Raw genomic sequence first — 17,739 nt, 5'->3', positions numbered from 1 at the left:
CTTCTTCTTCCTCCTCCTCCTCTTCTCCTTTGGTGATCACTCATAGCCAAGTAAGATCTTTTCCCATAAACAGTGGGTCCATAAGTGACTGTGAAGGCCAATTCTGGATCCACATGTCCTTCCACAGAGGGGACGTAGGTTTCCGGGTGGGAGTTGATCACAATGAGGGTTTGCCAAGTGTGCCTTCCTCTTAACACATTTCTCCCTTTTGTCCTGAGTTCGAGCATCTTCAGTTTCAGTCCTCAAACACTCTGCACTTCAATTGGGAGAAAGCTGCACTTGCAGAGCTCAGGATATGCTGGATTTCAGCATCAGTGCCAGCCCTTGTGGAATGATATGTGATGTATGCAAGGAGGACTATAATTTGCAACAGCACTCCCCCCTCTTACAGTGATCAGCAACTGATATTGGTAATAACTTCCTCTGACAGTGCAGGTAGAACATAGGCATCAGAGGCAGTAACCACTAACCAGCCAAACAGTGGGTGTGACATAGCTGTTTGTCCCCCCATTCCCTTCTTGGCCAACTCACCCCCCACCCCCCATTTATCGCAACATTTTAGCACCATATGAATGCAGTTGCTTTGGGGGGAAATTACTTGTGAAATGGCAGTAGTGTTTTATTGTTACTATTATTTTAAGCATGAATGCCTGCACCTAAGGATGGGAGAGGAAATTCTCTTGGGATTTTTAATGCAAACCACCTAATACATATTGCCAAAGCAATATGCAAAATGAAGCGTGGCTCTCTTTTGAAATTCACACTTCTCCCAATCTTGCAATGCCATTCTCCAACCAAAAAGTATGTACAAAAACATGCACATTACAGAAAAGTGTGCGTTTGAGAGAAGCTACCCCTCCCCCTAAAATGCATTATATTAGGGGAAACGGCTGGCAAAATTTGCATAAAGCCTATATATAATAAAAATGTGTGCTATATGATGAGAAGCTTTTAAAAGGACTTTAAAAAATCGCAAATGTGGAGAACAGAACTTTTAGGATTGGAAAAATGAGAAATGAAGAGAAAGTGAAATTGTCAGATTCTTTCATCCCCATCAGTAGCAAACAGCAGTCAGATTGCAGCCTTACAGCTGGAGTAGACAGATGTTTATTCAGAAGCAAGCATTTCTGTGTTCAGTGAGATTTTCCTCTGCTTTTTAAGCTCCATGGGGGCTCAGAGGACCCTCCCCCTATTTGCTCTGACTCAGTGGCTTTTGGGGAGGATATCCTCAGGCTAAATGCAACAGTACACCACAGTACTGCCCCCCGAAACCCTCACTGAGAGCACTGAGCAGCCCCATACAAAAGTTTTGTTTGAAAAGCACCTGGGCTATTTTGTTGCATCAGAAAGGTGCTCAAATACCACAAAAAGAAAGAGCAAGCGGGCAGCATAGTTGGATATTCTAATTATACAGCTGATTTCAGTATGGGTGTGGAGGACAACTTTGTTCTAGGAGGGAACAAGTTCAAGAAGCAATTAATTATGGGGCTTCCAGTGCCAGCACTGAGAGCCATAGGCAGGAGCTGCTTTAGATTACATGAAATGCATTAACAAAGGCAAAACTCTCCAAGGGAAAGGACTTGCATTGCAGGACATGAAAAGGCTCTGCGAGGGCTTGTTGTTGTTGTTTAGTCATTTAGTTGTGTCTGACTCTTTGTGACCCCCATGGACCAGAGCACGCCAGGCACTCCTGTCTTCCACTGCCTCCCGCAGTTTGGTCAGACTCATGTTTGTAGCTTCGAGAACACTGTCCAACCATCTCGTCCTCTGTTGTCCCCTTCTCCTTGTGCCCTCCATCTTTCCCAACATCAGGGTCTTTTCCAGGGAGTCTTCTCTTCTCATGAGGTGGCCAAAGTATTGGAGCCTCAGCTTCATGATCTGTCCTTCCAGTGAGCACTCAGGGCTGATTTCCTTAAGAATGGATAGGTTTGATCTTCTTGCAGTCCATGGGACTCTCAAGAGTCTCCTCCAGCACCAGAATTCAAAAGCATCAATTCTTTGGTGATCAGCCTTCTTTATGATCCTACTCTCACTTCCATACATCACTACTGGGAAAACCATAGCTTTAACTATACTGTAAAGGTTGTAGGGGATTACTTGTGTGTAAATGGCTTTCAGATTAGTTAGATCGCTAGACCAACCATGCTCAGGCTGGCAGCTCGTCCTCCGTGACCTGTTAGTCACTTGCAGAATCCGTCAGTGGGCGTCTCTTGAACCTTTTCCAGCATAAAAGCTGTTTGACGCCAAGTCTCCTCCTACTTTCCCTGCGTGGAACTCGTCTGCGCAAGTAAGGGGAAGGCAGGGGCGTGCCACCACTCTCTCCACTAGTTTCTGGTGAAGGGTCTCGGAGATCTGCCTCCAATTCCTCCAACTCCCCCTCTTCTCTACTGGTGTTACGCTGAATTCCTTCCCCCCTGCTGGTTCCCTCTCCGGCATCGCTCTGGAGCCCTGCCTCCGCCTCTCGCTCCGATGTCAGTTCCCTGACATATACAGACCTTTGTTGGCAAGGTGATGTCTCTGCTTTTTATGATGCTGTCTGGGTTTGTCATTGCTTTTCTCCCAAGGAGCAGGCGTCTTTTAATTTCATGACTGCTGTCACCATCTGAAGTGATCATGGGGCCCAAGAAAGTAAAATCTCTCACTGCCTGCATTTCTTCCCCTTCTATTTGCCAGGAGGTGATGGGACCAGTGGCCATGATTTTCATTTTGTGGCACTGTAATAAGATAAAGGAATTCTGGGAAATGATATATAATGAATTAAAAAAGTGTTTAAAATAACCTTTGTTAAAAAGACCAGAAGCCTTTCTCTTAGGAATTTTAGGTGCAGATATACCGAAAGATTTGAGAAGACTGTTCATGTATGCAACTACAGCTGCAAGGATGCTGCTCACCCAGGGATGGAAAGAGGATAAGATGCCGACAAAGGCAAACTGGCAGTTGAAATTATTGGACTATGCAGAGATGGCCAGATTGACTGGGAAAATCAGAAACCAGGAGGATCAAAACTTCAATAGAGAATGGGATATATATAGATTGCATTCAAAAGAACACTGTAAACACTTGAACTCTTTGGCAGGCTTTCAGTAACTCTTGCAACGTTGCCACGGCTTTGGATATATTGGAGGACTATAATTTGGATGAACTAATGCAGTTGATTATGATCTTTAAAGGACCCACAGAGGGGAGGAGGGAAGCCCTAAGATTTGGAAGAATCTTGTCTGATTTTAAAATTTAAATGTGTTATCTGTGCGAATTGTTTTAGAAAACCAATAAAATTTATTTCAAAGAAAGAGAAAAGAAATGGCTTTGCAAGTAGAGATCCATGGCAAGCAAAAGAGAAAGGAAAGACGTCTCAAACATACCATCAAACTTCCCCATGGGCTTCAGCTGCCCATTTTTCTGTTCTTACCCGCCAACATGCCACACTGCTATTTTGCTCTTTCCCACCAAGCTGGATTTCCTGCAATAAGAAGAAAAAGTAACAAATGATGGGAAAACATTCAGGGCTAGTACATTTGGATTACAACACTGTCTGACCTCCATCCATAATGTCCATGAACCAGGAATGTAATCTGGAGGCATCCCGAGATTGCTTTTTCATATCTACAGGCTTTCTCAACCTGGTTCCCTGCAGGTGTTGTTGAACTGCCAATCCCATCTACCCTAGCCATCATGGCTAGTGGTCAGGAATGATGGGAGCTGTCATTCAAAAGTTCTGAAGGGCACCAGGTTGAGGAAGCCTGATCTATCATGATGTGGCATTTCTGTTCTCCATTCCATGATGGCTCCTCCTCCTCTTGTGAGTCGCTATTCCATGCAAGTTTCAGATCATGAAACTCCTTCATGACATATATGCAGCCATCGCATTAATGACTGACTCGATTCAATTTAGGTTTCTTATTCTATGAGGCCAGTACTGTTGCAACTCCTTGACCTGCAGTGAAGTTTCAGGGTCCATCCAGTAAGGTTCCTTCAGTGGATAGGAATTGACTCTGACCCCCAGGGAACAGCAAACTGGAATAAACTCACCTCAGGTGAGGAAACAGATGATTGTGAAGGAAATTTGTAAAACTTAAGGTGTGGGGAGAGGGATGGCATGACAATCTGGGTATATAACTAAACCTCTGGTTCCATAAAAGTGCTAGAGCTATCATGAAATTCCACCTGGAGTGAAGCTTCAAGGTGATATTGAGATGAGAAATATATTTGAGATTTCAAGGGGGGGAGAGAGAGAGAGAATATAGATTAGATAAAATAGCCTGGATTTCTCAGTGGGTTGGATGCAGATTAAGATAGATGCACTTCTAGTGCAGTAGCATGCTTGTCTACTCAGAAGTAATCTCCACAGAATTCAATGGGACTCATCCCAGGTCAACCAATTTATAACCTGGGAGTAAGTCTCATTTAACACAATCAGGCATTTCTGAATAGTCTCTTAGACAAGAGTGTTGATAGTTCCCACTGAAATTGAGGGGACTTAACTCACATCTAATTTTCACACTGATTTCAGTGGGACCAATGTGTAACCAATATGTGGTGCAATCTTATACTGAAACTATTCCCATTGAGTTCAACAGGACTTAGCTTGTATAGGATTGTAGCTTTAGTGTTTTTCACACATTCCTAAGATGGCACTGTGTTTCGCCTCTAGATAATTTTTTTTAGGGAGCTTTTGTTTCTTCCTACTCAGGAGAAGCTCTAAATAATTTTAAGGGAAGGGGAATTGTTAATGGCAAATTTTCTCAGGAGGATTCTCCTGCAGTTCTTTTTAGGAGATTTATCTTGACCTGTGGCCAACAGAGCTATTAGACTACATTCTCAATCACAGCCATCATTATGAGAACCAGCAAGTAGCAGACAGCCAGTGAAAAAATACAGATATTATTGTAGACTTTATCTTCTTCTCCGTGTCTGTGTTAAAGTTCATGCAGCACAAAGCAGTCCACTTTCCTAATTGAAGCCGATAAGCACTCAATGGCAAGAGAAGCAATTTAGGGTAGACTCCTCAGGAAAGAAAGAGTCAAGTATGACTGATGAATGAGATTCAATGGAGGGATAGCTCAGACATCTGATGAAATGTTAATGGCATGTAATATGACACCTGTTGATAGATCAGCATTTCTTGTGCATGTTTCTCTGCGGATAAGTTCACCATCAACCAAAACTTGGCCCCACAAGAAGCCATCTTTTCTTTTCTCCCCAAATCCTATCTATATTTGGTAATTTGTCGCTCCTGACAACAGCACTGTCCTCCCTCAGGATGACAACTGGCACATCTTATTTCACAGAAACGTTTCAGTGCTCATTCCTTCTTTCCAAGACAGCCAACACTGAAGCTACCCTCACTGTCATCCTTCCGATGCTCTCAACTATGGCTGTCTTTAGGATGCACACAGATTTGAAAGATGCCAAATTCATTTGCTCATCAGTTTTTATAAGAAACAGACCTAAAAGGCCCTGGCTTCTTGTTCCTGCTTGTGTGTGGGTAACACTCCAGTGAAAAATTAGATTCTTCTTCACACTTGAGCTGAGTCAAACGTCTGAGAACTTGTGCATCCAGCAAACAGGATGGATTGCATGGTACACATTGCACGATGCACATTGCAGCACAAAATGTTTTTGACGTTCCTTGTAAAATTCACATGCCAGTTTAATTTTAAATGATTTAAACAGAAATTGTAAAATCATTACAAGTATCAGACTGTGATGGACTTGTTCGGTGATCTTATCCTACAACTGCAATTCATTCTCCCTACCATAATCCACATCAAAGATACTGGGATGAAGATCTATTGCACGAATAGATGGCTTTTCAACGAAGAAGGAGAATTAACCCAATATATAACCAGGCTGCAGAATGCTCATATGCCCAAAGGCAGAGGCTGTTCGGGTCTGGGGATATATTGAAATTTGAAAATCTGGCTCCAGATTTCTGTGAGTACATTTGGCCGCAAGGAATTAATAGACTGTTTTTTGGGGGGTGGGGAACAGTCAACATTTGACAAAGCCCATGAAAGGTACCATCTTTCTGGGAATAGCGGTAAGAAAAAGGTTCCCTCACTGCTTAACTAAAGGTCACTGTTTCATCACTAGCAGATAGGGATTGCACACAGCACTGTTCCCATTCCACTGCAATTCATCTTCTGCCCAAAACTGCATTATTTATCTCACTATCCACTGTGGGAAAAACACACAACTTAAATAATTTACACAATTACAGTGGTACCTCAGGTTACATATGCTTCAGGTTACAGACGCTTCAGGTTACAGACTCCGCTAACCCAGAAATAGTACCTTGGTTAAGAACTTTGCTTCAGGATGAGAACAGAAATTGCGCACCAGCGGTGCAGCGGCAGCAGGAGGCCCCATTAGCTTCAGGTTAAGAACAGTTTCAGGTTCAGAACTGAATTAATTCTGGAACGAATTAAGTACTTAACCCGAGGTACCACTGTAGTTACATAAGTTATGTTGCTATTACATTAATCCCCCTCCTTTATTTCAATGCAAAGGAAGCACAGTAAAAATAGGAAGGGGGGTGTAATCAGTGATATATCATTTGAGGGCTGAAAGCAACAACAAGGAATACTTATCAGCAGTGCTTTTTTCTGAGGGTACGCATACCCCTAAGCAATTTATGAATCGAAGTTTGGCCTCACTGAGGGGCAGTATTTCACTTTGAGTAGGAAAATGAGAGTACCCCTAAACATTTTTTTAGGGGGAGAAAGCACTGCTTATCATATTCACTGGATTGATTCCCATTTGAGACATGGGACAAATATACAAGATCCACTTCTGTTTCTGTTTTTGTCAGAATGTCCTGACATCCCTACCGCTAGAGCAATCCTCTGTTTTTTCCCGTTTCTACGTCCCATTTTAAAAAAATGACAAGTTGGGTCATAGAGCAACTTTCCAATTAGTTTGCTTCTTGCTAGTTGAACTTTTCTTTCTCTTAAGAAGCAGAAGAAATCGAATCTCACAATTACTGGAGATTCTCCAGACACAAATTGAAAGCCTCAGTCTGCTACGTCTTGTTCAAATTTACTGGTAGTGAAGCCGCTCAGCCATGTGATTCCTATTGCCCATTCCTCTACAACAAGCGCACAGAGTCAATAGACTCAGAAACTCCTCCCCATTCCCTGAGATATCAAAGCCCTTCCATTTCACAAGTCCTCATCTGCGGAGAGACACTATGCTTGGTCCGCTTAATCATGACCTAAATCTTTTTAGCATCTTAGCTCTGGTTGGAGAGAGCAAATTTGCATTACCAAGAAGAAAAGGGAAAGAAGGGAAACGAAGGCAGGGGATTATATATATATATATATATATATAGAGAGAGAGAGAGAGAGAGAGAGATGGAATTAGAGAGCTATTCCCTGATGCAAATGAGACTTTTAACTTTGTTTTTTCCTTCCTTCACTGTTCATTCTGCATGAATATTGTAGGTGGTTGTTTTTGAAGAGGATTTGGGGGAGGAAACGCTGCTGCTTGGTCATTCTCAGCCCTTTGTTCTGTAAGTGATTCTTTTAAAAGTGATGAAGGTTCTGCTTCAGAGGATTAGACTGATTTAAATGGTGTTTTCTTTGAAGGAATCCCGAAGAGCAGGACAACAGTTCCCAATGCCTCCAAGCAGCACACGCATAATCATCGCCCCATTTCAATTCTGCTTCCTTTTGTTTGAAAATAGTCCCCCCCTCCTGCTTCTTCTGGCTACACACCATTTGAAATTCAGTGTATTGGGCTGCAGTCTCCTCATACTAAGGGAGGGGATTGGATTGAATGGAAGTGTCCATCGCTCACTTCTGCTGGCTCCGCTGGTCTTCCACCAGCATGGACCTCTCTCTTCCATCCATTGAATGTCTGGGAGAAAAGACCATTGTTGGTATCCCCACCAGTGGAGCCCACTGAAAAGCCCCAAAATGGGGTGTTCCACCCCATTAACTTTTGATCACAGTCCCAATCTTCTCCCCATTGCCCCACAGCCACACCTCCTTCCCTTTCCTCTAGGGTTCGTATCTTCCTCTGCCCTGGCATGTCATATTTTTCAAATCCTGGTTAGCCTTACTTAGCATTAAAACACAGCTGATGAGGGTGTGCACAGCCAGGGCCGGATTTAGGTTTGATGAGGCCCTAAGCTACTGAAGGTAATGGGGCCCTTTATATGTCCAGCTGTCCTTTGTCAACAACAAATTGTCACTGTTTCGTGTGTTGAATATATGCTATATGATAATTTATGGACCTAATAGGTATCTAAAGCCATTTGCAGATGTTGCCATGCAACCTGCAGTCCATGCAGAATGTAGGCACCCTATATATCGAAATGTTGCAGTATGTAGGTTTTATTTTATTTGTTTTTTATCTTATATTTTGGAAATGTACATCCAGTTTTTTCCCCTTTAATTTTTTGGGGGCGGCTCCAAGAGAGCTATAGCTAGTTTAGCTTATATGTAAATCTGGTGCAGAAGAAGGCTGATCGCCGAAGAATTGATGCTTTTGAATTCTGGTGCTGGAGGAGACTCTTGAGAGTCCCATGGACTGCAAGAAGATCAAACCTCTCCATTCTTAAGGAAATCACCCCTGAGCGCTCACTGGAAGGACAGATTGTGAAGCTGAGGCTCCAATACTTTGGCCACCTCATGAGAAGAGTAGACTCCCTGGAAAAGACCCTGATGTTGGGAAAGATGGAGGGCACAAGGAGAAGGGGACGACAGACGATGAGATGGTTGGATAGTGTTCTCGAAGCTACCAGCATGAGTTTGACCAAACTGCGGGAGGCAGTGTAAGACAGAAGTGCCTGGCGTGCTCTGGTCCATGGGGTCACGAAGAGTCAGACACGACTAAATGACTAAACAACAACAACAAATCTGGTGATGCACACAGAACACCTATGTATCTTCACCTTGGCTAAGAAATCAGCCATTGACTTTTGGTTGCCTTAAGGAAACCATTGTTTCCTAGTCTCAGCCCTGCATCTCCACATGAGGAGGGCAGCATTGCCTCACCTTGCAGAGTTGTTGCAAAGATAACAGAGATAATGTATATGTAGTTCTTGGAACACTCTAAAATGCGAAGCGGCTACCAAGAATACTTGCTCAGCCATCAATATTTGTCCCTTTTTCTGAGGCTGTTTCACTTGCACAGATAAATTAAATGCAAAATCGATCTGCACTTCAAACTTGCCAAACATAAATGGCTCAGGCAGTAGTATATCATACAGGTTGATATAGTTCTTGTCTCTTTTAACTAGTGTGCTAGAATTTCCCAGTTCCTGTGCCTCAATTACTAACTACAAATTTTGCTTCCATTAATATCTGTTGGGATCTCTTATGCATTGTGGTATGTTTCCGTTCCACTAGTGCTTTGAACCCCTCTTATCCTGTATTTCTACACTGCATGCTGGGCATTCCATCGATGTCTCTCCTAAGCCCTAAGCCTCTTGAAGTTTTGTCTTCATTATATGAGATTGTACATCCTGGGTCTCCAATGTATCATTGTTAGCTGAAACTCATTGCATCTCCCGGCTGTCGAGAGCAGAAAGTTATTCATCATGTTCGTTTTCCGTGAAGACTACCATCTTGGCTCATTTACCTAAGAAAATAAGTTTGCTTCCAAAGCTCTGTTTAGAGAGCTATCGTCATCTTGGGCTCAGACAATGAGAGAAATGGCAATCTTTAAATAATTTAAAGTCGACACAGGTACCATTTTCTGGAATAATGTTGGGGATTCGGTTGCAATCCTGTTCCTATCCAGGAAGCATAACTCAGGCCGAAGATCACACTGTGAGACAGCTACTTTGCATAACACAGCTCTCTGCAGTAATACAGGCAACCATCTGTTTATCTGCTCCCGTTATCTCTGGAGATTACCCAAATGATAACCTGTCCACCCTATAAATTCCAGTTATCCCAAATTATTTTCATAGGCAAACATTTGGAATATTCTGACCCAGTGGAGTACCATGGGGTGTACCATCAGAGGGGCGGTTGCCCCGGTCGCAAAATTGTTAGGGGCACAATTAACACCGGGTGCTGCCTCTATACAACTGCGTGCTTTCATTGCTGGGCTCTGTTGAACCAGGAAGTGACTTTTCCAGACAACTGAACAACTTCTTTTCTTATTTCTGTGGCTGCGATCTCCTGGGTGATTCTGACACCGTTTGGCAGTTGAATTTGCATGAATATTCTGTCCATTTCCCTCACTCCCCCTCCCCCTTCTGTATGGCCCCAGGTGCTGGCCACCTACGCTATGCCACTGTTCTAACCTTAGGGAATGTGGCCCTCTAGAAATCTGTGTCTGGCCCTCAAGACTCTCGCACTGCCCCTTCCCAAAACACTCCTCTTTTCTCCAGGCCACACTCCTTGACAGCTTTGCTCTGTGTTCACCCTTAGCCTGGGTGCAAGGTTTCCTTGAACTGTGATCATGTCTCTTGCTTCCCTGGAGAGATGTTATGTGCAGAAACTTTTGAAAGGCTGGAATGTAGCCTAATGTACAAAGGTAAAGGATACATTTATTGCTCCACTCACTTCTCCCTCTGGCCCCACCCACTACAGGATAGCGGCACCTGGAAGGGTGCCCATGAGGCAGTGTTTGACCTTGGCCGAGGAAGGATTCCCAGTCCTATCCTAAAGCAACCTGGAGAAAATCAATTATGTTGTTGTTGTTGTTGTTGTTGTTGTTGTTGTTGTTGTTGTTGTTATATATGCCACCCATTTGACTGGGTTACCGCAACCACTCTGGGTGGCTTCCAACAAATTAAAACACAGTAAGACATCAAGTATTTAAAACTTCCATATACAGAGCTGCCTTCAGATGTCTTCTGAAAGTCAGATAGTTGTTTATTTCCTTGACATCTGATGGAAGGGTGCTCCACAGGGCGGGCACAACTACCGAGAAGGTGCTCTGCCTGGTTCTCTGTAACCTCACTTCTCACAATGAGGGAACCACCAGAAGGCCCTTGGAGCTGGACTTCAGTGCCCAGGCTGAACAATGGGGGTGGAGACTCTCCTTCAGGTATACAGGGCCAAAGCTGTTGATGGTGCGGTGGTTTTCTACAAAAGCCCTGCTATGATGTCCACAAGTTGCTATTTCTCATAATTTGCTTAGAAATGTACTTGCACATTTTGCTTAATAACTTTCCTTCTAGGTGAGCTAGAGTTTTACTTTTTTTTTTTTAATGAAAGTTCAGCGTCTGGGAGCCCTGCCCAGGGGTGCCAATAAAGGCACCAGGTTGCCGACCCCTGACAAAGGGGTTGCGTGCCAGACAAGCTGAGGTGGAAAATGGGCCCTGAAGATAATACTGTTTGAAAACCGCAGGAAACTGATAATTATACTGCACTTGCAAGTGCCTTGTGATTTTATGAAGGTTCTTTATACCAAGTACAGAAGTAAATGAAACGAAATGCATTTTTATACATCCTTTCAATAACTCATCAACTTTATGTGCCTGAATTATGGGAAGGCGAGGCTGTTTGCTCTCAGCAGCAAATTGCTCTCACCCACCTGAGTGGCATACAAGCAAGTTGCTCTCCCAATTGTTTATTATTTTGTCCTGTGCCCCTATATGTGAATGCTACTGTTAACCCTGTTGTTCATTTAAAGATTTTCTGCTCAGTAGTCATATGATGTATTGTCTCTATCTCGCAGAAAGGAAGGAACAAGGACACAGTCTTAACTATAGTTCTTTTATCATTGGCATTAAAAGAAGGTGAAGGTTTTCTAGCGGCTGTGATATATGCCATTAGCAGAGCCTTGCAAATTAGTCCACATGAGTTACTAGCCCACAAAAATGGTTTACTTGTCTGTGGAGATCCATTCTTCATTTGTTGCATAGCAATAGTCTGAAAAGGGGAGGGAGGGAAAGACTAGCTCCTTTCCAGTTTACAACAGATTTTTTACCCTGCTCACCCTGGCGTGATTTATACTCACCATAGAGGAGCAGGTGAGTTGCCGTTTACAGTCATGCCACAACACAAAGGACACACTATAGCCAAAGTCAAGCAGGTTTAAATTTAATTGATTTCAAGGGGAGAAGAATCTGCTTAATTTTCTCTGGATCATGTCCAAAATTAATTTACAGTTGCTCTGCTGCTGCTGCAATGTTCTCAAAAATGCCTTTAATTAATTGACTGTACTTTTTCACCTTAAAGTAGTTTTTTGAATGAAAGATTAATGAAAACAATGTCCATAGTTTCCCGCATGCTTCACACTAGGGATTTTTTCCTATTATGTTGAGGTTTTTAATTGATCTTAAATCAGATTATTTTTTGTAACAAAATAATGAGCCAGGGGAGTCATGTGTTGGATACATGTCTGCATACAGCTTAATCAAGACCCAGAAAGCCTCCAGTGAGCTCCGTCCTATTTTTTACTCTTCATAGAAAATGAACAATTAACATAAATACCTGCAGATGTTTGGGGTTTTTCAGCGTGGTCCATAAAGTTTATAACAGCTCTACTTATAGAAGTTTAGCTCATCTCAATCAGTATACAGTATTAAAGAAAGAAAGAACACTTCAGCCAAAATATATACAAATGAAGATTGAATTTCTTAGCAATTGGCTGTAAAGCAAGGCCAGGAAGAAATATCAAAGTTAATGCACTATAGACTCTATAGTTTTCATTGTCCCATATGGAAATTTTCAGAAGGATGGTTTGGTGCATGTAAAGGTTTATTACAAATAATAAGCTCTTAAAATGATGGTGGCTGTGCATGATGAAACAGAGTGCTGATTCGTGGTACTGCGCCCATCAGCTTACTATATTTTCTGTTTCCTTGCGAAGGAATTGCTTTACTATATTTTCCATGATGTTTCCGTTTGCTGGATATCCTTTCTTCACAGATACTCAGCCATATGGTGACTAGTTCACCAATATAGGGGAATGCACATCCCACTGGTGCTGGCAGCAACATTCCCATTGAGTTTTATGAACAAGTTTCAATGGAAGAGGCAGGAGGCGTGGAAGGGGGAGCTCCTTGCATGCATTGCTTTTGGGGGCATGGAATTTGCCCCTACCCTGAAGGGAGTGGAAACACCTGCAATCTGACGATAATGTCTGTGTAGCGTTTTCGAAATATTCAGAATGCTACAAATGCATCCTTAGAACAAACTTGTAAGGTAAGCAAGTGGAATTCTCCACTCCCAAATGGAGATGGGAGACTAAGGCTGATAGGAATTGGCTTGTCTAAAGTCTGAAGCTCAACATCAAAAAAACAAAGATCATGGCCACTGGTCCCATCACCTCCTGGGAAATAGAAGGGGAAGAAATGGAGGCAGTGAGAGATTTTACTTTCTTGGGCTCCATGATCACTGCAGATGGTGACAGCAGCCACAAAATTAAAAGACGCCTGCTTCTTGGGAGAAAAGCAATGACAAACCTAGACAGCATCTTAAAAAGCAGAGACATCACCTTGCCAACAAAGGTCCGTATAGTTAAAGCTATGGTTTTCCCAGTAGTGATGTATGGAAATGAGAGCTGGACCATAAAGAAGGCTGATTGCCAAAGAATTGATGCTTTTGAATTATGGTGCTGGAGGAGACTCTTGAGAGTCGCATGGACTGCAAGAAGATCAAACATATCCATTCTGAAGAAAATCAGCCCTGAGTGCTCACTGGAAGGACAGATCGTGAAGCTGAGGCTCCAATACTTTGGCCACCTCATGAGAAGAGAAGACTCCCTGGAAAAGACCCTGATATTAGGAAAGATGGAGGGCACAAGGAGAAGGGGACGACAGAGGACGAGATGGTTGGACAGTGTTCTCGAAGCTACCAGCATGAGTCTGACCAAACTGCGGGAGGCAGTCGAAGACAGGAGTGCCTGGCGTGCTCTGGTCCATGGGGTCACGAAGAGTCGGACACGACTAAACGACTAAACAACAACAAGGCCACACATTCACAACCTCAGCGGCTGGATTAGGCTGGATTAGTACATGGGGTTCGACATCCAGTTAGGGATACCTGCAAAGTATTCTGTTCTTCTGTATGAACCTGCCCAGATCTTAAGACTGGCTACAGGGTTCAAGGGTTTGCCATTGAGGTCCATTTATTACGTAGGTGGAGACAAGGAATGGAGCCTTTTCAGTGATGGCCCCATCACTGAAATTTCCTCCTACAAGTGTTGTGCTTGACTCCCTCTATGACTTGAAGACCTGGATGTTCCAATCTGCTTTTAATTTGATTGTGATGTTGAACCATATCTTCAAAGTTGTAGTTTTAAGTGTTGCTACCATTTGTTTGTTTATTGATTATGTTGTAGGTTCAGGTTAGTTGGGCTTTATATATTTACTGTTTCATTTTTATTTTTTGTATTTGTACCACTTCAATAGGGCTTTTCTTTCCTGAAAGGTGATATAAAAATGTTTCACTAACGCAAATAAATTCTTGCCTATTTGGTCCCTAGCCGCGAATCCAGAGAATATATAACAATTAACCCCTGTTACCCTAGTCCACACAACTCTCCTAAATTTAGTTCCAACTACTTACTGTACAGAATTCAGTTCTTCAGCTTCAAATGTTATGCTTCATAGCAATGGCCCAAGGAATCCATTAATGCAAATGTTCCCTGTCTGTTCACATAATTCCTTTCCCCACCTCAAAATTAATTTCTACCTGTTCCCTGCTATGTTAAACATTCTCACACTTTATTAGTTTATTTATTTTGTCATGAGAGAACTGTGTTCTCGCTATGACCTAATTCAGACAACTTTTATTAAAAATTTCAATCTGATGGTATTTCATTAATCACCTTCAGGAATCAATATGTCAGAACACATTTTAAGAAAACTATTTTCCGCACATTTAGTCATTGCTACCCACTGAGAAGTCCAAAGATATCATTGGAGGGGGAAGACGGTACTCTTATTTCCAGTTTCATTAAACACTGTAACTTCTTTTTAGGACAGATATTGGGATAAAATAATATGTGTTATAACTTTATAGTGAACTGGCAGGAAATGGCCATATTAGGTCTTGGTTTTTATCTGTTCAAAAAAAGAAGACGTTAGTAATGAATGGCAAACTCATCCCTCAAAGGCCCAGACATTTTACAAACTAAGCTCCAACTTTACCAAGGTTCAGACCTGATTCGTATTGGCTTTCCCCTGCTCCAAACCTCCGTACTGTCAACACAGCTACCCCTTTCTCTTTCCTCAAAATGTGCTGGCAGTGGCAAGAGGCAGCCTCACCTAGAGGAGCTTGTAGCCAGAAATCCATTAGGGACCCTTGTCACAGGCTCATGGAAGCTTCCCATACCACATCAGGAATCCACATTTCCATGGTTTCCTGGACCAAGGTCATTTTCAAAGCACTGTTGAGGGCTGTGGCGTTTCTACGGAGCCACCGGTCGTCTCACGGACTACTGACCCGTACACCACCAATCTGCTGCCAGCAACCAGATCCTCCCTGGTACTTCTACCTCCCCTCACTCAAGAACCCACTGCCCTAACTGTCTCTCTATTTCCAACTGCCTGCCAACTGCTTCTCCAAATGCCTTTCCCAACCAGCCAACCCACTAACACCAACCAACTACCCACCACCACCAACTCTAACAAAACCTTAGGCTAAGCCCTTTTATACACATGTAGGCTCCTCCTCCAGCTTTCCTATTGGTCTACATTTTTAACCCTTTCTTTTACCGCTGTACAGACAGGCTTAAACAAATGGGCAAACACCACATGGGCCTACTGAAGACTGTCCTACAATGCCTTCGTTTTGCCACCACCAGGTTGCAGGGGCATTCTGGGTCGATGGGTAGATTTCCCAAAGGTATCACTGAAAGCACAATGAGACCTGAACGGGTTTTGGAAAAAAATGATTTTCTGATTCTCAGACCAAAGATTGCACTCCTTTCCCATAACTTTCATGAGAAGGGTTCTTGCTGCCTCTACTAGTGAAAGACCCAACAACTAAGCGTTTGTTTTTGTACCAAGATATGTAATAAAGTAGTAAGATTGGAATACAGCAAGCCCACATCTCATGTGCATTTAACTTCTGTGCATTCAGCTTTACGTGCATGGCAAAAAACATTAAAAATATAAAAGGGGCCGAGGAAAAATAACTTTGCAGATCCAACCCATTGAGCCAAACATACTTTGACTATATGTGATTTTAGCTTTAGGTGTGATCCCTGGAACATAACTGCCACATAAGTTACACATTTGCTTGAAAAATTGCATGCACATTAAAAAATTTAATCCTCAGATCCACATTGATATTTCAGAAGAAAAATATGTCGGAAAACAAGCCTTTATCAGGAGAAACTGGCAACTCTCCCAGGCACCCGGCTTGGTCTCCTGTTGACCTCCCTGGCTGCATTCCCTAGCAAGATCCAGGCTAGGTCGCAATAGCCGATCCTTCTCAGCGTGAGAAGAACACACCCCCCCTCTTTCCTGCCCTCCCTGGCAGGGGAAAGAGGTAGACAGAAACGTATTTACATGCCTTTATTTCTGTCTTTGCAGCATTACAAAAAACATGACTGCTCTCTTCAAACTCCAGCAGTCTAGTGGCAAACACTTCCTGCACTTCCTGTACAGCTCATATTACACTCTGAGCTAATTCTGGTGCTTCGCACTGTGAATTGACTGTCCCTCTGATTCCCATGGGCAGTCCCAACATTCCCATTATGTTTTGCTTTCAAGCTAGCAGTTTGCAGCTGCATTGCTTCTATATCGTAACAAAATATTAGGTTCTAAACATTTCTCTTATAGTTGCCAGAGACTTTGGAAGTGTTAATGCTTTGAAGGCAAAATTCACCATTAAAATAAAAAAAAGTGGGGATTGAATTTCTCTTTGTTCCTTCTGTGTGAACATTGCAATCATTCTACATCATTTGTATCTCTACAGTCACATAGTCCCAGTTTACCAAAAGAAAAAAGAAAAAAAAAGACTCCTGAAAATGAAATGAAAATGAGCTGCATATGGAAATGATTGTTTTGCTGATAGGTAATCTACACAGGATCATCACAGAGTTGTTTACCAGCTGTCTACACATTTTGCAGGCACTAGCTGAGGTTGCTATTCCGTCGCCCATTTTGTTCCCGACTCTGGAACTGATGGCAAAATTCTGCAAATTAATACTTGATGTGCGGCGATTGCGGTCCCTGGAAAAATGACACAACCCAACTGATTCAACATTTTGGCTGCAAAATGCAGCATAAGAACATCTGAAGTCTTTTGCTGGAAATAAGTAAAGGCCCATCTTCCAGCATTCTGTTTTCAGGTACAGAGCTGGTGGCTTGAGCGCAGAAGACTTGGTGGACTTGGGAGAGCAAGGTTCAAATTCCCAATAAACCATGAAATTTTATGGGTGACTTTGGGTCCAGTCGTTATCTCTCAGCCCAATGTACCTCAATCGATTATTGTGAAAATAAAAGAGAGGAAGAACTATGTTTATCACCTTGAGATCTTTCGAGAAAACACAAGTAGACTCTCTAAGCGTCCCTATTTTCCAGGGACATCCCTGAGTAAGAGAAGCCACCCTGGTTTCTGATTTGATCCGACCCTCGAGCCGCCTGAAAGCAATCCTGTGTAGGGAATTTTTTTAAAAAAGTTTAATGTTTTAGTATGTTTTTATATATGTTGGAAGCTGCCCAGAGTGGCTGGGACAACCCACAAAGATGTTGGGGGGTATAAATAGTAAAATTATCATTATGGAATGGGATGCCTCTATCTTCATTGGAGAAATGTTGGAGGGTATGCACAAGCTGTGATATATAAAAAGCTCACAAAGGATTTTTCCTCCCAGCTG

This window comes from Podarcis cretensis, assembly GCF_951804945.1.
Source record: "Podarcis cretensis genome assembly, chromosome: 9".
Classification (NCBI taxonomy): Eukaryota; Metazoa; Chordata; class Lepidosauria; order Squamata; family Lacertidae; genus Podarcis; species Podarcis cretensis.
The sequence above is the reverse complement of the archived record's forward strand: the minus strand, read 5'-3'. Positions refer to the sequence as shown.